The sequence below is a fragment of the Terrapene carolina genome, unplaced genomic scaffold (assembly GCF_002925995.2).
Source record: "Terrapene carolina triunguis isolate 2854851 unplaced genomic scaffold, T_m_triunguis-2.0 Scaffold211, whole genome shotgun sequence".
Taxonomy (NCBI): Eukaryota; Metazoa; Chordata; order Testudines; family Emydidae; genus Terrapene; species Terrapene triunguis.
This window is the reverse complement of record NW_020664562.1, coordinates 22382820-22395415: the sequence shown is the minus strand read 5'-3', so window position 1 is coordinate 22395415 and position 12596 is coordinate 22382820. Positions and strand designations below refer to the sequence as shown.

Here is a 12596-nt window from a genome sequence, read left to right as displayed (position 1 = left end):
GGGCCAACGGCACCCCAATGTGTCCCGATATTTTACTGTTGTGATCTGGTCACCCTAAGTGTGACTTTGGTGATCCATGAAGCCTGTGGCTTCTTCTCCAGAGAAACAATAAGGATACTGTTGTCTAGTTTTTCACAAGTTCTCAAAGGGGAGAAGTTCTTTGGACATTCTAACTTCCTCCGAAAGGCCTGTGAGTCAAACCCTACATTTCATGTTGCTGAAATTCCTACAAAAAGCCCCAGATGTTCAACTATCAAATATTTTAATGGGATTCAGCTATTTGTGGAAGCCGACATGATGCTCCATTGATCCTGGAGAGAGACAGATGTTACCTCCAAAAGAAAAAAAAAGCCAGAGCTAAAGTGACACAGAATGTTATGCCCCTGATAGGAGGTAGGTTACCAGGAAACAATAATCACAGAAGTTTTTTCCCCCCATGGCCATACCTGTTTGTTTGTTTGTTTGTTTGAAAAAATTATTTGGATGGGATCCAAGGCTCCCGGATTCCTTTCACAGGACATTTTGATTGAATGGTGCATTGTTTATAAAAAGCCTGGAGAACACTGCTGTTCACCCACTGATCACAGTCTTTCTATGAACACTGTGCTCTCTAAAGTTTCCACCATTGCTTCCTTTCAGCATATAACGGAGAGCAGATGTTGTGTGTTTTGCGCTCTCATCAACAAACCTTGGTGCAGTCTGGAATAGACCAAGTTACAACCATTTGTTAGAGAGCATATTCTTGATGGAAAAATGTCAGGAGAGGTGGGCGTTCTGCTGCCCACATCATTTAAACAGATTCATTCTAAGATGAATTTTCTTCCTATCTCTTCCAAGGAAAAACTATGTGCCTTTTTAGACAATAAATAGTTGAAGATTTAGTTTATACAGTTGAGGTCAATGAAGCACAATAGTAGCACTTCAAACCCCCATGCAATTTTGTTTGTCAGCCACGTTACCATGCTGTTTACACAGGTAAACATGGTTAACAGGGATACTCATGTTGTGCAAGAAGGGACAAGTCCTGCTCCTTCTCCGGCAGCCAGGATGCCACTCTGGGGGTTGGGTGAACATCCTATACATGGAGCTCCCCGCACAGCAGCATGCAGTGATGGGAGGGCACAGAAGGCCACAGCTTGGGTGCAGAAAGAATCATGCAAAGGGCTGCGGCAAGGACTCTCGCCACTGAAGTAGAGGAGTCTCCACAAATCAGCTCCCTGATTGCTTTGCAGCCTGTAGGGAAGAGGATTTGTAGTCTCTCCATCCCTCACAATACCTCTGTTTGGCGCCTGGCTCAACTAATGGGGCCAAGCACTCCGTGTAAGATTCCTCCCACATGCACTTTATAATTTAGAAAAACGGGGGCAGAGATATAAACAACAGGCCAAGTCATCCCTCCCTGCAGTAAAGCAGAGTAAATGAGCATTGCACCGGGGATCTTCAGAGGGGTGGGGTGGATTAAGCCATCCCTCCTGTGGCTGTGGAGCACTAACCAAGCCACTTTTGCAGCTGCTACTTCAGCCCTCCACAGCTGTTTCACTCTCCCATGAGGTGCATGTGAGTGTCTGCGCATGAGTGAGTATCCAGTAGATCAGCAAATTGGCAGATCCACTGGACTCAGCTCCAGCACCCTCATCACATAGCTGCCCAGCGCAGGATTTGCACCAGTGATCTTTAAATACAAGGGAAGGTGTGAAAGATTAAAAATATTATCCTACAGTAAATGGGTTAAACTAAATGAGATACAATTATAGCATTTGTATGGACTAAGGAGGCGTACTGTTGCATCTGCGTGACAACATCATGCCAATTATAGATTTGCAGTTACTTAGGGAAGTTAGTGTACAAATCTAGGATGGGATTTTCAAAAGTAATTAAGGGAGTTAGCTTCCCAGTTCCCATTTGAAGTGGATAGACGTTGGGCACTTAAATTCCCATGGGCACTTTTTAAAATACTAGCTCAAATCAAAATAACTCAGTGCACAAATGTAATTCTAAATATCTGTATGTACATCTACTGTATTAGATGGAACACATTTATCAGACAGTATTTCTGTCGTGTACTTGTTCATGGATTGTAGCTCCTAAATAAAGAGTTTTGATGCAATCTATTGCTTACTGCAAATTTTCTGGATATAAAAAAGCAGGAGTTATATTATTAATCAAGAGTCACTCTAGATATGAGTGCATTACAGTGGTGGGGGACGCTATTACTATATAATGGAACATGACTTTGTGACATGCCACAGGACCAATCAGGATGAAAGATGCCAGACCTTCAGCTCAAGAGTGAATTTCATTCATAGTGAACAATGCTGACAACTAACTTTTATCTTACAAATGGAGGCTGGGTTATCTACCACAGCTGTTCCAATCAGGATACAGGAATATATTTAATATAATACAGGAAATAAATAGTGGGTAACTGGATTATTCACTAGGTTTAAAATCAAAGTAATGAAACAGTGTGCTCATCAAGTTACTTCTAGCATCATCATAAGAAAAACATTTTTAAGGAATCCAACTTGTCCAAATAGTTAACATTCATGATCAGCCTTTTAAACTCACAGCAAACTGGAACCTAGAATAGATTGTAAACTCTTCAGGGGAAGGACTGAGTCTTCCTATGCATCTGTGCAGCACCTACCACAACAGGGGCATCCTACAGACAGTACTACCACTTGCCCAAATCTATTTATAGAACTATGGTGTTTGTACTTAGAGAGCAGCAGCAAATAGACCATATATTAGACTCATTTTTCTTAAGTTTTGTTTTTTTTTTAAATTGACCAGCATTTGTCTTAATTTTGTGTCTTGGACAGAGACAAGCACTTTGTCAGCAGTTATCTAATAATAATAAACAATAAAGAGGTTTGAATAGAGCGTTGCTTCTATCATACATTTGCAGAGAGATGGAGTGGGTGATAAAAGTCTTTTCAGCCTCTAAATATGATGCTATTATTCCAACCCGTGTTGTGACATAACTCACTTGGGCAGAGAAACAAGGAAGCCTGCAGCTCAGATTCCTCAGGATCTCCAAGCGGTAATAATAACTCCTTCATATGCAGCTCTGATACTGCAAGGAGAATCATGTAGGGAAATCCCTCTGCCCAGGGCCGGCTCCAGGCACCAGCCGACCAAGCACGTGCTTGGGGAGGCACCTTGTAAGGGGCGGCCAATCTTGGGGTGGCGGGGGGCGCTTGGGATTTTTGTTTGTTTGTTTGTTTTGTTTCGGCGGGGTGGCGCTCAGGGGTATTTTATTTTTTTTTTGGTTCGGCGGGGCGGCGCTCAAGGTTTTTTTGTTGTTGTTTTTGTTTTGGCCGGGCGGCGCTCGGATGTGGTGGTGAGTGGGATGTTTTTGTTTCGGCGGAGTGGGGCGGCACTCGGGGAGGGGTTGTTTTGGTGGGGCAGGGCGGCGCTGGGGGGGGTGTTTCAGCGGGGGGGGGGGGCGGGGGGGGGGTTGTTACAGCGGGGCGGCGCTCTTTTGTTTTGCTTGGGGCGGCAAAAAAGTTAGAGCCGGCCCTGCCTGTGCCTGCACAGAGCCACGTTGACTTCATTAATCCACAAGGGCCTGCCCAAGGGATTCCCTCAGTGGTGAATTCTGCTAAGAATCCCAATGGGAACACATGGTCCCAAGCTTTTAATTTTCAGCAGAACATTTCAAATCACCACTGCAATTATTTTACCATTTTTCCAATTAAACTTGCAGCATTTATCACATTGTACTAAGGATTTCCCCTCAAGTCTCATTAAAGCTAGGATCACAACCTGCCATTAATTCCACAGGCTTCTTTTTGATACTGTATGTGATTTCACATTTCAAAGGCAAATATAAGCTGTTAGGCGCAATGAAGATTGGAAAATACCAGTGAAGTTCAAGAAAATCAAATTCCAAAAGATCCACTCAAGTTTTGCCTGTTTAAGCTAAACTATCAAAAGTGACTTGGATTATCATCATATATTATATGTATGAAATTTGACAAACCTAGTGTTCTGGGAAGTTCCTATTAAAATATACTATTCTCACATCCAAATGAAAATGATTATTTTTATTTGTGCAGATGGGATTCTTCCAAAGAGACCTCTTTACTACAGCAGGCCCTAGTTCTTAATCCTCCATTCAGAACGAATCGCATTAGGATAATTTTGAACTGTGCCCATTGCTCTGTAGCAACTTTGGGCAGGTCTACACTACAGCCTAAAATCAATATAACTTACGTGGCTCAGGGGTGTGAAAAAGCCTTCCCTTACACCCCAAGCAAGGCAAGTTTTGTGCTGTTCCATTGACATAGCTTCTGCTTCTCGCCGAGGTGGAATAATTATGCCAAAGGGAAAGCACTCTCCCTTGGCATAGTGCGTCTTCACCAGACCCGCTGCAGCTGCGTCGATATAGTGCTGTAATGTAGTTTAGCTTGCCCTTTGTTTGCAAGCTAAACTCATAATTGTTGTTTATCCTGTAGACTAACGGGTCAGATTCCACTCTCCCCTACACCAGTGTAAATCTGGAGCAACTCCGTTAAAGTCAATGGAGCCACATCAGTTTAATACCAGAATGAGGAGGAGGAGAAGAGTCAGGCCCACTGTCTTACATACATCATCAAAACTTACGTTGTTTCTACTTTGGAGGCTTATCTCAATTCTAATGGGAAGCAATAAACCAAATCTGGTTTCTATCTGAGTCTGAGAGACAGGTACTATATAGTCAGAGGATGGGTAGAACAAATTGAATAATTTTAATTTGCACTAAAAATGGATAGGAAGTAATGATAATAATAATAAAACCTAACCTAACCTAACCTAACCCAAATTGGCTGGAATTATGAAGACACAAATGGTTTTCTTTATAAGATATATGTTGGAAACTGTTCAAGATCTTTACTGCACAAAATCTCCAGATGCATTTTTGGTTACCCAGGGGATTCACTGTCATATCTCTGTGTATCCCGTTGGTAAAGTATTATTTACTCAAAGCACATCTAAGGACTGTTACAGTTGTTTCTGTAGGTCTCAACTTTCCTGATAAAAGGTAACCCGAAACCCTGATGAGGTTTTCATCAGACCATTCGCTAACATCTTCTGCTCATGCAGCTACCCTTATGTCCTTCATCCTCATGATAGTATTTCAATTATTTCCTGCTGCTATGGGCACAGTTTAGCTAGCAGACATTTAAATTAGTCCCAAGAGGCAGACTTGGTATTTCTGATTCTTCTTGCTTTGAAAGGAAAAGCTCAACTTTTGAGAGGGCTTCAAAGCAGACAGCAATCAGACAGCAATATTATGATTAGAGATCAATGAATCAATTAGGGGGGAAAAGGGGGAGTCACGTGAATCAGGAATTGAACCAACCCCACACCTTGCCCAAGGTTCTAATAAATTCAGCTACATATCCCTCAAACCCATCTTCTCCCCAACCCCCCACAGTCCTCCTGCCCTTGGTTAAATCCATCCTGAAGTCTTTGCTAGCCTAGTTGCGATCTTCAGATCTCACAAGTTCTGGCACTTCCTTAGAATAGATGAGGGGAGGAGGGAGGTATGCTCTGGCTTCAGATATGGGGAAAACCCAGAATTCACATGAGTTGAACAGAGCAGCTGTCCAGAGTGCTAGTCTGAAGACTCACAAAGGAATAGTAGCACAGGTGAAGGGGATGTTGGGGATTTGGGAGGTGAGGGAGAGCAAGACAGGAGAGGATAGGAGATAAAACAGAGGAGAAGTACTGAGAAAAAGAAAGGGAAAATTCACAAGGTCTGGAAAAGCTTCCAAAATGTAGGGAGTGAGTGGGGCTCATCTGAATCCAACCCCAGTTTTCTGAGGTTGCTCCTCTCTCATAATAATAGGAGAAGATTTGGCCTAGATAAGATGACAAGAAAAACTCAGTATTTGCTGTAAAACTTGTGGCCTCTGTATAAAATGTACACTTACTGCAGTAAGTTTAACCCTGCCCTCTTTTGACATTTGATTGTAAGTTCCTGGCACTGCATGTATAAAGATATTAAAAGGTATTGGATACAACAAAACATATTTTACAATTCCCTAGCCCCTAAACTACTAAACAAGACAGACTTGCATCAAATATTTCACATGTATAGGTGTAATCACCTGCAAAAAATATCCCTAATGGGATGCTATTTGGGATTGGACTCATTAAGTTTACTATTTGAAAGCATTCTGTTTGGTCCTTATTCTCTTCTGCCCAGTGGTTTTATTGCACTTGGCAGATAGCCTGTAAAACTGCAAGCATGCAAAACCCAGACTAATTTCAAACACTACTTTGGGGGAAGTGGAGGGATCAGAGACTCTCTTGCTAAATGGTACATCTTGAACCACAGCACTAACTTCTCTGCATAGGATTTCCCCTAATTCCTCGGAAAAATGGAAAGTGTTTGTGGGACTAAGATGGTGTGTGACAGATATTGCAACCACATGCAACATCTTTGGGGACCATAGTATATTAAGTGTGTGAATGGTTTATGTATCACTGTGGGCTGGGAATTGTATGCACCACAGGGAGAAGGATGCCACAACTCCTCCATGAACTAAGAATAGTGGGGGGTGATCACTCCGGGACTGTAAACACCTCTAGAGAGGTACCAACCCCTGGGGAGGCTTGCATATACTAGTTCAAACTGGATTTTCCAGAGACCAACAGATAAAGAAAGAGCTTTTGGCATAAAAAGGCTGTGTTTAAACAGACCCAGTGCCTTCTTTCTGATCCAGCAAATGAATAGGACTTTCTGTGCAAGGGCCCCAACCCTTGCAGAAGGATCTGGCCTACTAGAGCCTCATAATACTGATGCATGCATGTTCTTTTATTGTTTTTAATGTTTTCCCTGTAATACTTTTACCTGAGGAATAAATGTGCTTGTTTAGAAGAAGCTGCGTGTTAACTGGTAGCTACTGTTCATAGCCCTTGAAGGGAAAGCAAAGCACAGGTGCTGGCCTTTAGCTAGCCTGGCTTGCTGGGGATATTGCAGTGTAAGGCAGGGAGCTGTGCAGCCTCAAAATCCCCAGTCAGTAGGGACTGGGACAAAGGTCCTTAGCCAGGGGTAGGTGATGCCTGGACACCTGAGACCTGACTGGGCATTCCTAGACAAGGTGAAACTTTAAGTAAATGAATACAATGGCAGCAGCTACAAGAGGGGCACATCTTGACTATAGCATATAGCCCATGTTATTAGGTCAGGTACTGGGGAAATCCAGAGGAGGAAAGAAGTTTTCCCCAAGGTAGCGTTCCAGGGCTGATACTGCAGACGCAGGGCTTCAACACACCCTGCAGCTCCTGCACTCCCCAGTCATGGAGGAGAATGGCAGGTGGCTACCCATTTCCACACTTCACAGAAGGTGTGGACCCCTGCATAATCTCCCTGAAACCCATGCCCCGGCACAGTGGAATCACACCAGTTCTAATGAGATCAGAGCCCTCTACATGTAGGGGTGTGGGAGACAGAATTTGGCCCAAAAAAGGGAGACATAAAACTGTTCTAAAGTGAATGATGTAACTAGGCAGGGCCAAGCCCAACTGCCATCTTATTTAGGAGAAAGTTTTGAAGTTCAGACTGATTTAACTCTCCCTTTGAGAGGTCTCTATTTGGCCATCTCAAATGTAGAGAGTGAATCAATATGTAGATCTTAAACTGAGCCAAGTGAACTCTAGCATTAACCAGAGACCTGAACTAAGCCAGATAGAGTAGAATGACATTTTATGGAAAATCCAAATGGGCACTGGCTGAAGAATCTTGTATCTTTGTTGTCAGCTGGGAACTTTTGGAGGAACAACTAGTGAAAAGTATCAGTAATCAGGCAAACTTCAATCATCATCTCACTGACTTTCTTGAAATTCAAGTACTGGTAAGTCACACAAGCTGAGTGTCCACCACAAGGCAAGGAATGTGAGGCCTTTCTGACATTTATGGAGATATTCCTGAATGGAAGAGCCACATGAACATTGATCTGGTTTATGCCCAACAGGCATACAATACAATATCACAGGGTTCAGTCCAGTGCTCACTGAAGCCAACAGAAAGAATCTTATTGGCTTCAGTGGGCTTTGGGTCAGGCCTATGTTGTACAATCCTTAACTCCAGTAAGAAAATAATACCCTCCCCACAACCAACTGTAAATATAACTTAATCCTTAATTCCTGAAATGACATCATTCACAGACTAGGGTATATGGTTCACCTTTAGACAATGGAGCCTAAAGCTCTGAATTCTCATGTGTCACAATCCTAAAGTTCCTATTCAGCTGTTGAATGGTACTTGCTCAGGCAAAATTCCCCTTGATTGCAATGGGGATTTTTGCCTGAGTAAATCTTAAGGACTGCAAGATTTGGCCCAGTGTGCTTATGCAAATATACCTGAGAAATGCTTATGTCCAATCTATTACTAAGAAGCCAAATGCTGATGTATGAACTCAAGCAAAGTTCCCACTTCAGCAAATGGGAATATGCTGAAGCAAGTACAGAGTAAAAAGTAAGCATGGAATTTAGAAGTTAGAGCAAAGAAGGAAAATGGTGGTAACAGGCACAAAGTAGCCTTGGATAGTTCTCAAACATAAAGAGAATCCTTTACCTCTTTTCAATTTATATTAAGGAAATAATGTCTATTTTAGCAGCATAGTCTGTGGAACTTCTTCATTACACCCACTATAGTCATGCTCAGAACACAGTCCGTGGAACTTCTTCACTACACCCACTATAGTCATGCCCGGAAAAAGGCTGGGGTAGCACAGATATCAATTACATATGTGTTAGAGGGCATGTGGGAGTGGAAACCTTATGAATTATGTAAAAGTAGCATGAGAACTCAGAGAGAGGAGCTTTCCCCTTGAAAGATCTTAGGACATGCAGACAGATCAAGAAGGAAAGAAGATCTTTTCAACACGATTTTTTTTTAAATCAGCCTTGATACCAAGGGTGCAAAACAAACCTCATGCAGATCCAGAAGCAAGTCAATGGGGAACCAAAGTTCAGAGAGTTATGTGAAATTTCACAGTATCTTGGTAAGTTATTTCTTCCCAGCCCAGCCTCTCCAACAACAACAAATGTTATGCCAAAAACAAAGATCCAAAAGCTGGGCTGTGGCGACTTGCTAGCTCCTGGTAGCAGACTCAATATTCTTCACGTGAATGCTGAAACTGGATATGTGAAGCCCAAAGATACCAGTGAATCAGATTTAGATTGTCACATAGTGAAGAAATATTAGTTAAAAATCACCATCTATAAAAAGCCATTGCAAATGCCATCTTTCTCTTGGATGAACTTGCAAGAGTGGCCTCTTATAAAAGGCTGCCTGCCTGGGTTACATTCATAACATTAGGACATTACTGGATGATGTGGTAGCTCTACATACTGGAAGTTTCAAAACCTGGCAGCCATGAGAACTTGAATGGCTTTCCCCTTTTGAACAGCTTCAGATGAGGGTGACTCATGAACAGCTTCAGATGAGGGTGATTCATCAACTGTATAATTAGGATGTTACGAACAAATATAATACTTGAACAGGTTCTCCCCTTCCAGTCGTAAAGAACATATTAACTCAATAGAAGTTGCAACACGTTCAGGGCTAAGATGTCTGTTTACCATTTTTACCATGGTTGCATCTGAATTTCCAGATTCTGAATCCCAAAAATGACAGATAGAACTTTTAAAAGGAACCATTTTCACTGGCTTGAAGCTCACATAATAAATGAGCACAGGTTAGGGGGAAGGAGCAGTGCCTCTGCCCATTTCTACAGACAGCTGCCAATCAGACTGCAGTTTTCTGTAATTTGCAGTAAACATCTGAACTAGCTGTTGATCCTCATTCTTACTTACTGTTAGTAATTGAACGGGGGTGCACTTACTAAAATACACACACACCATCATCACGGTATAGCGTTATTAGGCTATAGAGTTTCTGAACTAAACATTATGTTGGACTTTACACTCCAGTAACTAAAATACCACTTTAGCTGCTGTATTTCAGATTTGCAAGAGTCACAAAGGTAGGTATAATGCATTATCAGTGCTCAGACCCTGTACATTTCACATTTCCCAGTGCATGTTGGGACATATATCAGTGTCCATGTGCTAGGCCAGATTCTGCTCTCAGTTACAGCTCAAGTCAGTGCAGTTACTGTGGATTTACCTCAGTGTAACAGAACAGAGTTTGGTCCTGTGTGTCAAATGCATCCCTGGTATAACTCTACCGATGTCAGTGGATTTATTCAGGATGAACTTGTCCTCGGTAACTGCACACAGCTGATCCCTAACAAAATTAAGGATAAATCTCATCTAAATATAATCTATTTCCATTGAAGTCAATGGGTTTACACTGGTGTGAGAGAACAACTAGCCCTGAGTTCTTATCAATGCTGGCACCAAAGTGCATTGGCGTGCTAGAGAAAAGAGGCATTCAGCTCCCCATCTTGGATCCCATGTTCTCTTCCCCCCTACCCATTTCCATGTCTGACTGTTTTCCCCAAAGCAAGGGTGACCCATTTCCAAAATGTAGGCACTTCTTAAAATAGCAATTCATTGGATTTAATTAAAGATAAATCAGCAGTGCCTTCTGGAACACATGTATTGAAATCTATTTTAAATGCTGGAAATCTCTTTAAATAGAACCTTATTTTTGAAAGAGACCAGCTGTAATTTGTTTCTGCATAAAAGGCTTTATTCTTTTCCCATACAGCAAACACTATTAATGTTTCAGTTTCTCCAGAGACTATATGGATTAGACCAAATGGAAAATTACCATGACAACACCAGTGTTATTTTAGATATTAGAAATTCATGCCAAGTCAAACAAAGGGCATGGACGAGAATGATCGTTTTAATTCAGTTCTGATAGCGAACAATAAACCCCAACTTCATTTTGAAAGTTGTAGAGCAACAGAATTATAGTGAGAACCTTTAAAATCCCAATTAAAATTAAAAGCAATAAAGTTAATGGGACAGAGTCTCCTTTCTTTGACACCAGTGACTGCTTCAATGTGATTGCATCAGTGAAAAAGGAGAAGAGAATCTACAGTAGGGTCAAATTTTCAAAAGTGCCAAAGTGATTCAGGAGCCCAAATCCCCGACTGTCAGGGAGACCGTCTTTAGGACCTTATGAACATAAGTCTCACTGAAAGTCACTTTTGAAAATAGGACTAGGCTCCTTAATCACTTTGGCACTTCTGAAAATGTGACCCCTAATATTTTGAAAATGGAGATGAAATCATTCAGGACGGTATAGGATTTTGTCCTGGCAACCATACATAGTGAATGAAAGGTGAAGAAAAACTTAATCACCAATGCACAAAACAAACCTGCACTCTACTGAATGCAGTTAGCTTGGTCTGGTGGGGCACCATGCACCTATCACTCACTAGCACTGTCAGCAGCATTAAAAGGCTTGGGAGAGACACACAGCCCGCCTTCCTCAGCGAGGTAGCTGTTTGATGTAGTGCTGGGCATTTGATGGAGTTGAAGCAAAGGAGGAAGAGGCCCCAATCATGCAGCTACATACCAGGCTCGTGAAACAATCTGTAGCATGCGTTTTTGTTTTCAAACATAAATCAGGGACTAAGTCTGGGTTCTAGGATTCATTTCAACACAAACTAGTCTGTAATAATTACAGGAAGCCAGTCTTTAAAACAATCTTAATGTCTGCATTAATTACACTGTACAGTGGCTGCACTGTGTCTAGGTAGTGAAGGCATCTCCATCAGTGAGGACACTGTCCAATTCTAATCACAATGACAATACCTGTTTATGCCAACAGATGCTCATCTCTGAAGGCCTCAATGCATCTTCTTCACACAAACAAGCAGCCATGTGGGCTCACATATCTACAAACTAAACCCACGAGAGCAGCACAAATGGAGAGCCTGTTTATGTGGTTTGGCCTCTATGGTTTTTATTAGGGATGGGGCTGAACAGTAAAACTGATCCAAAGCCCTTTGGGGAGACTTCGATCACAACTGATTGTGGCTCATATGGAATGTGTCCCACTCAATGTCTGTAAAGCATTTAGCACATTTAGGATATTATATAATCTCACATTTTAAATCTACAATAAAATCGGAATTGCCTGTAGGGTTTTAAAATAATACTACAATAAAAGAAAAACTAGTGACCTTGACCTAATACAAGTGTATGAGATGCTGCCACTGAAAAGAAGTACCTATTCTTTATAGCATTTTGGCTCCTTTGGACCAATACTAAGGCTTAACTAAAGCACTTCCGAACACTATTACCTGAATAGAAAGCAAAGACTCTGAACACAGTGGGGTAAATTCTCAAATGTAGGTGCTTAAATTTAGGCACCTAAATCTATATTTAGGCATCTAAATCAAAGTGGTCTGATTTACAAGGTACTGAGACCTTGAAGCCATAGGTGCAGGAACTAGGTGCCGCAACCCCTGGCTTGAAGTGGTTTCCATCATATACAGGGTTTAGAGTTTGGTTCAATGGCTCTCAGCCCCCCCACTATACAAATTGTTCCTCGCCCCTGCTTGAAGTTACTATTTAATTCCATGGGATCTGCTGGTGCTCAGTATCTCAAACTCAAGGCACTTTGATTTAGGAGCCTAAATACGGATTTGTGCATTCAACTTCAGGCAAGTAAGTTT

General features: G+C 41.9%; 1 protein-coding gene across 2 annotated transcripts in view; it reads right to left on the bottom strand.

Annotated features, from left to right (window-relative positions):
* LOC113407423 (breast cancer anti-estrogen resistance protein 3-like) overlaps positions 1-12596 on the bottom strand; it is an 88950-nt gene that overhangs the window by 22068 nt on the left and 54286 nt on the right. The window lies entirely within an intron of this gene.